The sequence below is a fragment of the Vulpes vulpes genome, chromosome 12, assembly GCF_048418805.1.
Source record: "Vulpes vulpes isolate BD-2025 chromosome 12, VulVul3, whole genome shotgun sequence".
In the NCBI taxonomy this organism is placed as follows: domain Eukaryota; kingdom Metazoa; phylum Chordata; class Mammalia; order Carnivora; family Canidae; genus Vulpes; species Vulpes vulpes.
In genome coordinates, this window is record NC_132791.1 from 34,460,495 (window position 1) to 34,473,396 (window position 12,902).

At 39.2% G+C, this 12,902-nt stretch overlaps 1 protein-coding gene across 2 annotated transcripts in view; it reads left to right on the plus strand.

Moving 5' to 3' along the window:
• Positions 1–12,902, plus strand: part of MLLT3 (MLLT3 super elongation complex subunit) — a 279,792-nt gene that overhangs the window by 45,693 nt on the left and 221,197 nt on the right. The window lies entirely within an intron of this gene.

Sequence of the window (12,902 nt, forward strand, 5' to 3'; positions counted from 1 at the left end):
GGCCACACCTCAGATGCTCAGTGGCCACATAGTGACTGCTATATGGGACGGCATAGTGTTCTTTATCTGTCATTCTTTCTTTTTTAAAAATAATTTTATTTGAGAGACACTGCTCACACGTGTGCTCAAGAACATGAAGGGAAGGGCAGAGGGAGAGGGAGAAGCAGGCTCCCCACTGAGCAGGGATCCGGGTAGAGGGCTCCATCCAAGGACCCTGAGATCATGACCTGACTAGAAGGCACATCCTTAACCGACTGAGCCACGCAAGTGCCCCTGTCATTCTTTGGTAGAATCCAAGACCCAGGTTATTAATCAAACACTCTTTTTCATTATGCTTCTGTAATATTTAGAACAAACTTTAATTCAGAATGATTCAAAAAATTTGAAAACCTCTTTTGTGCCAGACAAGACCAGGGGAGGGATGATTTATCTAGATTTATTTTTAGTGAAGTTCAGTAGAAGAGTCTAGAGTAGAACCCGGATCTTCACAATTGTTGTCTGTCTCTTCTGTTACACTAGATTCTAATATTTTCCTTTGCTATGGATAATTTCCTTTCACTAGTAATAAAAATAATCCTTTTCTTTTTAGTAGTACGTAGGTGTGGATTCACCTGTTGAAAACAGACCACTCTAGCCAGTTTTAGCAGAGAGGGATTTAATGAGGGAATTAAGTCCTTAATATATCTTGGAGGCGTGGGAAGAGCAGGCTCTGAATTGAATTTCTAGGAATGATTCCCAGAATAACATTACAGAACTGGCTAGCCAAGGAAACTGCTACCTATGCTGTAATCAGGATGTTGAGTAGTCAAACAGCCTCCCATTATTACAGCAGCCAGGTCAGGACCCCATAGCCTGGTTGGCAACAAGATGTGGGTGTCCGGTGTTGACACTCTGCCTTTCAAACTGGGGACTGAATGCCAGGACTTCAGCCTCAGGAGCACAGCCCTGCCTCACAGGGTTACATCTGCCTTTCAGATTTGTCATGGCTGCATCTGGTAGAAGCTATGGCAGCGTAACCCTCTCTTGATGTCTCTTGTTGTGTGATAAGGGGGCTAGAATGTACTTAAACATTTGTAGTAGTTGCCCGAGTGGTTTGCCAGCCTATTGATGTGGAAGTCAGAGATGAGCCAAGGTGAATCTTGTTTGAACCCGGGCTATTGATATAGCTGAGGTAAAGTTACAGAGATGTTGGGAAAGGTTACATGAGTTGAGAGAACAGGTGCTATAAAAGTTCTGTTTTCTTCTGTGTGTGTGTGTGTGTGTGTGTGTGTGTGTGTGTGTGTGTTTTCTTCTTTTGAAGGCATTTCTCCAGGTCAGTATCTTCTGGAATGATAACGCATGATAATGTTCCTGGATCAAACTTGATTATTCCATATTTTGAAAGAGCTGAGAGTTCAACTCTGTGAATATATCAGTATTGCTTAAACATTTAAGTCAGTATACTAGCCTATTTTATGATGTTTTTGTGTGTCTGAACATTTAGGGCCTTGAAAATATGGGGGAGGGGAGATTACATGGAAAAATTTGCCCTACTATTGTTTTAACTGGAGTTATTAAATATATCAAACATGGGGATAAACCATTACAAAGAGCAGTATGTAATTTTGGAAGAGAGGTAGGAAGAGTTATATTCTTGGGACTCTTGTGGGTCAAGATATAGACATTGAGCAGTGGTGCAGAATTAATACTGATTGAAAATAAACTGCTTTATACCACAGTGACTTTTCACTGTGAAGAACTATTATTCTTCAAAAAGTTTGTAAATCAAATAATTTGAAAATTCAGATGCTGGAATTAGATTCCATTGAACACAGCTCATCATTCTTTCATTGTATTTCCAAATGTTTAGTTGTGTTTCGTTATAACTAAGTGTAAAGTGGTGAATCTCTAAATGTCCTCTGAGCAGCATCTTCACCTGGGAACTTGTTAGAAATGCAGATTCTCAGACCCATCAAGGAACCTGTTGAATCAGAGACCCTGGAGGTGGTGCTCAATGCCCCACAACTTGCATATTAACAAATCCTCCAGGTGATTGTGATTTTTAAGTTTACTGATGTGAAATCCAGTATTCTTTAAAGGGATTAGCTGTCACCAATTCTTCCTATCCCCAGATAGGAACAAGCAACCAAATTTTGTCCTTTGGCAAGTAACCTAACCTCTCTGAATCTCATTTTCTTATCGGTAAAATGGGAAAATTTATATTTTGGGTTTTGATGAGGATTAAGTGAGATAGGTGATTAGTGTTATCTAGCCAGAACAGTTCAATAATTAACTACTATTAATATTGTAATATGTTCCAGTTTTTCAGAAACACTTGGAGGTAGCAACTTGATTCCATTCTACCAAGGGAAGATTTAGCATGGATATACACTTACTCTGCTTAGTTTTGTTCTCTTAAATTGTGTTGGAGTCTATAACTTCTATTTCATATAACATTTAGCTTACTGTAGCTCTATTTTATCCACTTAAAAATTACCTTTATTTGAATTTCTTTTAACTTGTTTCCTAGATCTTTTCCTGTTTATTTTCATTTCAGTGGTACTTTTTGTATGGTGTCTCAGTGGCTTTTAAAAATCCTTCTTAGTTGTAGTAGTTTTACTCTGACCAAGTTTTTAAACTTGGTGTGTGCAGTGAAAATGTCTACAGAACAAACCAAATTGGCTTCTTCAGGTTGCTTTACGCAGTAGCCTGTAGGCACTACTTTATATATGCAAATGTATAACTTTGTAAAGGAGAGACTGTGGATGGAGAAAACTGTGAGCAGAAGAGATTTTCTGGTTTTCTTTGAGATAATCAGAAATTTGTTTCTGAAACTGACAAGTGTAATGAGAAATTTAGAAATTATAAGCTCACCTGTTCATAAGACTTAAATATTGATCTCTTTGTAAAGTTAAATTAGCACTCTATGAAAATACGCCTTTGTTTGCTATGGGATAATGTGTATGTGTGTGTGAGTGGTGGTCCTTGCCTGTGTTTGTGTGACTGAGCCACTGTGCGTGTTTCTGTGCTATACAGATATGCCTTCTATTTTCAGACACTAGTTTTACTCTTGTTTCTTTGTATGAAATACAGTCTAACAATTGTGTAGTTAGTTTACAAAGTCTGTGTATGACTCATCTTCAGGCTATGGCTTTTTCAAGTTACACTTAAAGGTCAGAGTCTATTTAGTCCTTAAGCCTGCCTTTTCTAAGTGGGAAGTGAGAGTTAAAAGGAGTAAAAAATATGGATTTGGTGTGTCTAGATTGAGACCAGTAGGGTGTTTCTCTCTCTCCCTTTTCAAAGATTATTTATTTATTTATTTATTTGAGAGAGAGAGAGAAGGTGAGAGAAGGATAGAGAGAGGGGCAGAGGGAGAAGCAGACTCTCCACTGAGCAGGGAGCCTGAGGTGGGGCTCAATCCAAGCACCCTGAGATCATGACCTGAACTGCAGGTAGATACTCAACCCACTGAGCCACCCAGGTGTCCTCTTTTTTCTCTTTTTTTTTGAGATTTGCTTTTTATTAAAAGGTTTTATTTTATTTTTTCATGAGAGAGACCGAGAGAGAGGCAGAGACCTAGGCAGAGAGAGTAGATTCCCTGTGGGGAGTCCGATGTGGGACTCAATCCCAGGACTCCAGGATCACTCCCTGAGCCAAAGGCATACGCTCAACCCCTGAGCCATCCAGTTCCCTGGAGAGTTGCTTTTTAAAGGAGAACGATCAGTATTGCTAAGAATTCCTACAGTTGCCAACTAATTTGATACTTAATTCTTTTTTTTAAGCAGTGTTATTTATTACAGTAGGCCTTTGGAGCTTAATTTTTGTTATAATATTTGATAGCTGTATCACACTGACAAAAACAAACTAAAAATGTAAGGGTTCAGAATCCGTTTCCCTCATGTCATAAATATGTATTTGTCTACATGTGTCTTGTCATGTATGTTCCAAAAATCTTACTTAAACAAAAATAGTTTGAAGTAATTAGCTTGAAAAACTGGCAAAACTGGTTGATGTAGGAGAAATAATTTTCATGTTTATTTGAAAATGTATTTTGGCCTTATTAGTTTTGGGTTTTATTTGTATTAAGCATTAGTGAATAACAATATAAAAATTGAAAAAAGCAAAATAACTTTGAGTCCCTGATTGCTTTTTATTACTACCAAACTGGTAGGGCTGATGGGAGAAAATTAAGATTCTATGACTTGATTCTTTGGAATTCCTCTTGTTGTCACTGTATAAACAAAACAATCTCTGGCTACTCACAGATTTTTTGTCCCTTGGATAGATATAATGTCCTGGCATTTTTCATATTCTATTATCAAAGCCAAGGTCTAGAATTTTAAGTGGGAAGTTGGCTCTGAAATAATCAAATGCCAAACAAAGCCCATCTGAAAGTCCAATAAAGTAAAATTATAGTATTGCAAAAGAAGAGAGTTACTGAACTAAATCCCCACAATTTGCGGATCTTTACTATAAAGATGTTATTGTATTATGAGAGGAGAGAGGAGATAGTTGGGGCCCCCTTGGGGGTATTACTTTGATCCACAAATGGGGAATGGAGAGTTCATTTTCCCCTTGGGGTTCCTAGGAGAGAAAGAATGCTTCCTGGTAGGGACCACAGCACTTTATGTGGGGATGAAGCTTTCCTAAGCTGCTGCTTTGTGTTGATTGCCAAGCACTGAGTTTGGTGCTTTCCACAGAAATAGGTATTATTAGCTCTGCTAATAGGGACCAAAAGTGAGATTCCAAACTGGCTCAGTGATGACATGCCTAAGGTCATGGAACTTCTTTTTTTTTTTTTTTTTTTTTTTTTTGGTCATGGAACTTCTTAAGTGGAGGAGCTAGGATTTGAAATCCTCTCTCTTTCTGAAACTGGACATTCTGAATCCTGAGGATGCCACTGAATTTTCCATAGTGCCTGTTTGTTGGAGTTTTATTTTAGGGGAATAATCATTGGCTTGTGTATTTTTCATAAAATCTGAGCACAGTTTTAGATACGTTGTAGGGACTCCCAAATATCATCTTTCTAGCACTTTTTGGACTTTGGAAAGTCTTGAGATATCTTAGTGACTATTCTTTGGGTGGGAACAATTTGGGAGTGGAGATGCTTACCATTTGGAGCGGACTTCTGAACTTTTGAGAGGGAGTGAGCCTGTTTTTCAAGGAGTGACATTGTGTCGTGGTATGTGCAGTAGCTTATGGAGGCTTTTTGAGTCTAAAAACCGGTTTTTGTTTATTAGCAGATATGTGCAAGCTGCCTGGCTTCTTCAAGTCTCACTTTTTGTGAAATGGGAATGACAGTAGTTCCTTTAGAGGGTTTGTGAGTAGCACAGTGTGATGCACGTAAACTCTGCAAATGCTAGCTGTTCTGATTGACCTTATTGCAGTCTGGAGCTTTTTGACGTATTCCTTTTACTGTCATTTCTTTCCCCTTTGTCTTGAGGATGGACAGGAGTGTAAATGTTACTCTTATATACGGTTAGGTTGGAATTCCAGCCTCTGGACCGTTTTACTTTGGGGATGTTTTTTGAAGTAGATTAATTTTTCTCTTTCTTCTTGGGAGTTTCCTCTCCTATTTTTCTCTCAGACACCCTGAAGACAAAGATGTGATTCTTACATTCTTGTTTTGGAATCCCTGCTCCAACCCCACTCTCTTTAAACTTTGAATCGCAGTATCTTCATTTCTGAAACATGGATAATACTTGTACTTCCTCTTAGGGTTATTACAAGGATTAGATGAGAATACAGTCAAGTTATTTGTACATAGCAAGGGCTCAATCAACTTTAGCTAAAAGGGAAAAATAAACCTTTTTAAACAGATGAGATTGCCCTTCAGGAAAAGGAATTAACTTGTTTAATTTTCTTTTGGGATATTTTGTCAGATTCTTTTCATTCTATACTTGTTATATCCTCACATGAAGCTTTGTTTATGTGGATTTGGGTGTGTATGCCTCAGGGCACGGTAGCTTTTTCTTAAATTTGAATCTTGCTTTTGGTGCACTGTCACAGAAATGACTTCTAAAATCATCTAGGTCATAGAATCCTTTTGCACCAGAAATGTTTTAGCAGTCAGCATCCTGCTAATAGAAAATATTTACTTTCTGAACACAAAAGAGATATTTTTGCTGAAAAGATCACAGAAGAAAATAAAATTACCCAGAATCCATCCACCAAGGCGTTGTTAGTATTAGCATTTTATTATATATTCACACCCCATCGCTTGATTTTTGTTAGAGAAATTTAAAGGTATTCAGAACAATAGAATAGTATAATAAACACTTATGTGTTCACTACTCAGCTTCAGTTACTAACTCACAGACTCACCGTCAATCTTGTGTCGTCAGTGTCATCACTCAAGCCTCCTTTTTCCCCACTGTCTCCAACTGAATTTATTTTGAAGTCAGGCCTCGACAGCTTATCATTTAACCCATAAATATGTCACTGCCATGTGCTTTTAAAAAGTTATCTGTCACAGTTTTTCTTTCCTTTTTTGAGTGGGGGGTGGGGGGTGGGGTGAGGTGAAGTGGGTAGGGGGTGGGGCTGGGGCTGGGGCTGGGGCTGGGGAGGCAGACGGAGAGAGAGATAATCTTAAGTAAGGCTCCTCGGGGCTGGGGAGGCAGACGGAGAGGGAGAGAGAGATAATCTTAAGTAAGGCTCCTCGCCCAGGGCTCCTGACTGAGGGCTCGATCTCATGATCCTGAGATCATGACCTGAGCCGAAACCGAGTTGGACACCTAACTGACTAAACCACTCAGGCTCCCCTCTGGCACAGTTTTTAATGCGTCCCCCACCCCGACACACTTACCTCATTTATTTCTTTTTAAAGAATGAATTTATTTATTTATTTATTTATTGAGAGAGAGAGAGAGAGAGAGAGAGAGAGGCAGAGACACAGGCAGAGGGAGAAGCAGGCTCCATGCAGGGAGCCCAACGTGGGACTCAATCCTGGGTCTCCAGGATCAGGCCCTGGGCTGACGGTGGCGCTAAACTGCTGTGCCACTGCGGCTGCCCTTACCTCATTTACTTTAGAGTATAATCAAGTGTTTATTTCTGGTTACTGTATTTAATTCCTCTTAACTTAGGGATTCCATTAGTTGATTTTTCATTAATTTGAATTGTTACATAGTTAAAGAATAAGGCCTCCAGTCAACACCTTATTTGTCTCTGAAGGCAGCTCTGGATAGGGATGGAGGTAGGGACTTTTGGTGGGTAGGATGTGAGGGTGGGAAGAGTTTTTTTTGTTTGTTTTTAATTTATTTATGATAGTCACACACACACACACACACACACACACACACACACACACACACACACATACACACAGAGGCAGAGACATAGGCAGAGGGAGCAGCAGGCTCCATGCACCTGGAGCCCGACGTGGGACTTGATCCCGGGTCTCCAGGATTGCACCCTGGGCCAAAGGCAGGCGCCAAACCACTGCGCCACCCAGGGATCCCGAAGAGTTCTTGAAATATACATTTTCTCTTCTCTTCAGGGAGTGAAGGACTATTTGCTTTCAGAGCTAGAAGCCTTGGTCTTAGTCTGTGTAGCCATTCTTGGCTCAACAGAAGACCTGCTTGGTTAATATACAAACCAGTTTGTTCATTTCAAAATATATGTTGGACATTTACCCAGTGTCTTAGTCAGTATGCCATTCTATAAATCTGGGTAATGATGGTGTTGTGGTCAGGATTATTTTATTGGCTAAGTTGTAGACTGTTTCTTATGCCAAATGAATTCTCGAAGTGATGCTTTCTGGAACCCTGGCAAGTAAAAGGTGAATTGATAAAGATGAACTGAGTTCTGATTTCAAAGCTCAAATATGAAGATTTGCTCAGATGAACTTTGATATAGAACAGTTTCCAATGCCATTTTATGTTTAAGCTCATTATGGTTTGGGGTAGCTATCGGTAGGTGACATAATTTGAGATTACGACCAGCAAAGCTAATAACCTTTTTAAAAAGTTAAGGAAGGTTGACAGGTTTGTTTGTACTGTTAAATTGAGTCATATCTTAATTGGCTAAATCATTTATGTTAAAAACCTTTACTGAGTATAGTACTACTCCTAGCTCTCCTTTTGGTTATGGAAGCCCAGGAGTTTAGATGCTTGGAGAAGAGAGACCCCCCCTAATTTTAAGACTTTCAGTTTTCTATTTTAACATCTAAATAGCTTTTTGTTGGCCTTTGAATGATAACATTTTCCTTTGGTCTTTTGGGTGTATCTGAGAGTCCTGTTTTTTTTTTTTAAATTCCGGGAAGAATTCACACATTTTTAAACACAGTTCAGATGCAGTTTGTAACCCATGAATGTCCTATTCCTAGGAGAGGCTGATGCCTGGAGAGCCCTATGGCAGTAACCTGGTGGTGCTTCTAAGATAGGAGGACTGGCCTTGAGGTTAGGGACAGAGTAGCCTTCCAGAATCCTGAATTGATGTCTTTCATAGGTCAGTGGATTTGGGTATTTTTCACAAAAGACAGATGTGCTGCTGTGCCTTGGTATCCTTGTATTGGCTGACTGGTGGTCATTTGATGTGCCCCCAGACCTGTAGATTCAGATGCTTTGTGTTCCTTTTCCCTTTCCAGATCTTGTATGGGTTTGGATACAGGCACATATAAGGATGCTTATATGTGTTTCCTCTTGCCTCTGGAGCCTGCATTAGGACTCCTGTAGACACCTGCTTTTCTGTTGTTTGTAACTCTTTGATCATTGATTGATAAAATTTTTATTGAGCGCCTATATGTACCAGCAGTAATGCCAGGTGCTGGATACAGAGGTGAGTAAGTTCTTGCTTTCATGGAGTCTGTGTTCTGTTCGATATGACAGACCTGTACATCGATAAGCAGGTGCATGTTTAAGTATAGAAGTGGATGGCAGGAGACATACCAAATGGTTAAGAGGGGTGGGAGGGAAGAGAGGACCCTGTTTTTACAGTATATGTCTAGGTAATGTTTGAACTTGTTATAGGCATATCTTGTTCATGCAATTACAGTAAAGAGTAGATTCATTGTGATAGATACAAGAAGCCTATACAAATATGGTGGGAAAGTGGTTTCATGGAGAGTACGAACCAAAAAACATTAAAAAAAAAATGTTCTGTCTGGGTAAGAAGGGGGAAAGCAGGAAGATAGGGAGAAGGCTTTTCATGCAAAGGGAATAGAATGTGCCCAGGGCTGACAAAGCAGATCATTTTGTTAGGAGTTTCAGTAGTGACTAGCTTATACCAGATCTCTGGGTACCCCAGCTTTTTTTTCCTGGGGAGCAGAGAGGTAACATGCAATCATATTTTCTTTTAGGACTTGGAATATATTTGCTTAAATATATTTTAAGCATATTTAATAATTTTGAAAAGATGTCATATTTGGTGATTAGGTTTCCAATGAACCTAGGTAAGTTTTTTAAACCTAAGGTTATAGGTGAACTGTAGAGCTGGATTATGGTTAACTTGTTTCAGTGAGGATATTCCATTAAGTCGAAGAATGTCTAGCAGTGTGTATCATATTGTGAGGGTGGAAGTGGTCTTTATGGCAGTCGTCTTGCCATAAAGGTTCTTGGGTCAAGGGTGCTCTGGAAGCTTTCCCTTTTGGGCAACCATTTGGTAAGTTAATTCTCAGTATTTGTGCCCCATGAAGGGCACAGTTATCTTAAGGCTCACTGTGTTTCTTGTTTTGTTTTATTGTTGTTTGCTTTTGTTTTGTTTTTTCCTTCATCCCCCGCCCTGTGACACTCCCCCCCCCCCCCCCCCCCCCGCCCCGCCGCTCCCAAGCCCAAACTGAGTATAGCTAATAATACAGTGGAACCCAAGCTTGATCACTCTACAGTTTGACCAGCAACACACTTACAGAAGATAATCTTGTCAACTTGAAGCAAATGCTTAGGGGGATATCCTTTTATTCCTCCAATTGATGGGAAAGAACTAAATACCAAGGAAAACACATGATCAGGCAACAAACCAGAGATTTGGCCTAATTTATATGGAATAAAGCACTTAATTCTTTGAGTCTCTGTATAGTCATTTCTGTAGTGATATCATTTCTGCAAGTTCTCAGGGTATTTTCATTCTTTAACGTTTCATAGATAAATGGTAGGCATATAAGCTGAGTTTAATGTAGAAAGCAGTCATATTCAGTGCTACACATACTGTGTGGTATTTCTTCCCCTTCCTACAAAACATTTGCCTTTTGGAAGAATGGATGGCTCAAGGGATTAGTGATGGGGAAGTGGAGGCTTTCACATTGGTTCAGATTTGACCTTGGTCAGTGATGCTTGAAAATCAGCACTATTTAATAGGCATTAAGAGAGCCCACTTTTTGATCCACTTCCAGTGGATAAATATCCATAGTTCTTTAATGCCATAGTTGCGGAACTAATTGGCAGAATTAAATGATTTAAGAACTTTCCTCCCCTTTTGCCCTCAGAAAATAGTTGGTTGTTGTTTAAATCAGAATCTTGGAGGCGGCATGAGTCATTTCTGAGGACTGGAGAGTCGCTAGCTTTGCAACTCTTACTGTATTGGGAAGCTTATGTGCTTTGCAGTGCTCTCAGTGGGGGGAATTGGGGAGAGAGACTGTTTTCCTTTCAGTATGCAATTTTCCCCAAATTTGGGATGCTCATCTGACCCTGGACACTGAAAAAATATACCGAGGCCATTCATTGCTCAAGATTCACTCTTTTCTCCATGATCAAATAAAGCGGGTCTAAGCATCATCTATTTTCTGTCTGCTTGTTCTCCTTCCTTGGGAAGAATTTTAGTGCATAATGCTTTTACTGACTCCCTACTTCTGATTGATACTATGGGCTTTTGCAGTGTGGCTCCAGTGAAGTTAGTATTGTTTTATGTTTGAAGCCCAGTAATTGCCAGTCATGATCACTCCGTATTTATAGAGCTTCCAGGGTAGGGTGAGCATTCAGTGATGATAATTACCTGCTAATTTGTTTGCTGAAAGATGGGCCCATATATTTAGAATGATGACAGATCAGAATATTTGGCTATGTGTATCAGTTAGTGTTTCATTTTTCAAAACATGAAAACTCTAGCATGTTGCTGTGAAAATGTTGTGCTGTTGATGGTTTTTCTTGCTAAATGAATTTCTGTCCTGCTGAATTCTTTTATTTATTAATTTATTTTTAAAAAGTCATCTTTTGTTACATCCTAACTTGGGTAATGAGAACTTCTGGCTGATTCCTTTTCTTCTTTTGTAGGTTCTGTTTGGTCATTCATGCAACTCACATTCCTTTTTCTTCTTGCTGTATTGGACATCAACATCTTTACCACATAAAGGAGGTCAAGTACAGAAATCTATAGGTCTGACTACCCTTTGTTCTCTCTGTCTGTAGCCAAGAGGTGTAGACATGGCCTTCACTAAAGGGGAAATGGAGAGAAACAATGAGCTGTCTAATCCAGCTGAGAAGCTTTAGGTTGTGGGAGGAATTAAAAGTGCCATCAGGAAGGCAGAAAAACACCCGTTACTCTTGAATAGGTAGAGATGCTGCATATTCTGGATATCCCTATGTCCTTTTTTGGGACTATTTTGCCTCTGCTCACAGAAAGAATCCAGAAATGAATGGCTTATTTGAATAAATTGTCAATCAAAAGAAAAGAAAAGGAGAAGACTCTCTTCAGCTATTAGCTGCCAAATAAATATGGGATGCCACTCCCATCTCAGTAGGGACTTGGCTTGGGGACAGCAAGATTAGATAGTGAATGGATGAAAGGTATTCTCCATTGTAGTTCACCTCTATATAGAGAGTGATCTTAAAAAAAAGCATAAGGATGTTTAGAAAGAAGATCAGATTCCAGGGAAACCCCATTAATGCTGTTACTTGGTGACATGTTACAGATTTTCCCAGAACTGTACTTGTAATCTGTATGTTTTAAAGGTATTTACATTTGGAGGTGATTGTAGCTGAAAAGATAAAGTTTCTTCCTTGTACCCTGCCTGGTTAGTTTATTTCTTGGAAATGTTCCCCAGCCTGCGGGACAACTCTGACAGGCCTCTGTGCTTGGGCTCCTGGCTATCAGGCCATCTGGGCTCTGAGCTGTATTTGGTGGTGGTGGGATGAACTGTCACTGGAAGGTGTTGAGTTAAAGACAAAATGGCAGGAATGCTGCTGTGACATAGTGATTTGGAGATTCCGGCACTGTCATGAGCTGGGACTTAGAGCCTTGCCTTTCAGAAGAGAACATGCTGCATCACCTGTTCTATCACATCAAGTATTAAGGAAATGCTTTCATAATTTTGGTCCCACCAACTGGGAAAATGGGTGTAACTGAAGCTATTATTTTTCAGAATAATGTCTTCCCTTAGCAAATCAAAATTTTAAATTCTTTCTACCTGATTATGCTCTAAATAATCTTTATTTATAAAATTGCATATGTATCTAGGTAATGATCCTCTTCCCTTTAAAAATATTTACCCCTCTTTTTCTTGTCACTCTTCATTCGCGTTTTCTTTTGTTATATATTTCTGGATCTGTTTAACCAGATTGTCACTAAGATTGTCCTTGCTGGTGCTAAGGGTCCATTGGTTGGTTGTGAAGTAGTTTCTTAAATCCTGTTAGTGTCATAGATCTAATTTTAAATTCCCTTACAACTTTAGAAAGTACTACCTTTTGGTGGTGGTGGGAAGTATGTAAATTATATTTAAACTGTAATTTTGTGAATAAATACACTTTTATTTTGTGGTGGGGACTAGTGGCAGGAATGCAAGCAGGGAGAGCAATAATCAACCAAATTTTACATCACTTAGTTTCGTTTGTTATGTTATATTTTTGCAATTAGTTCTATGTAGTCTCTGGATAGGAAATACACTGATAATGAAACTGGGTTTCTTCTGGAAATAATAGAATCATTTAGGATAAGAACATAGGCCTGTTTGCTAACACAACTTTCTGTACTACATTGTTAATATGACATAGCTTTGA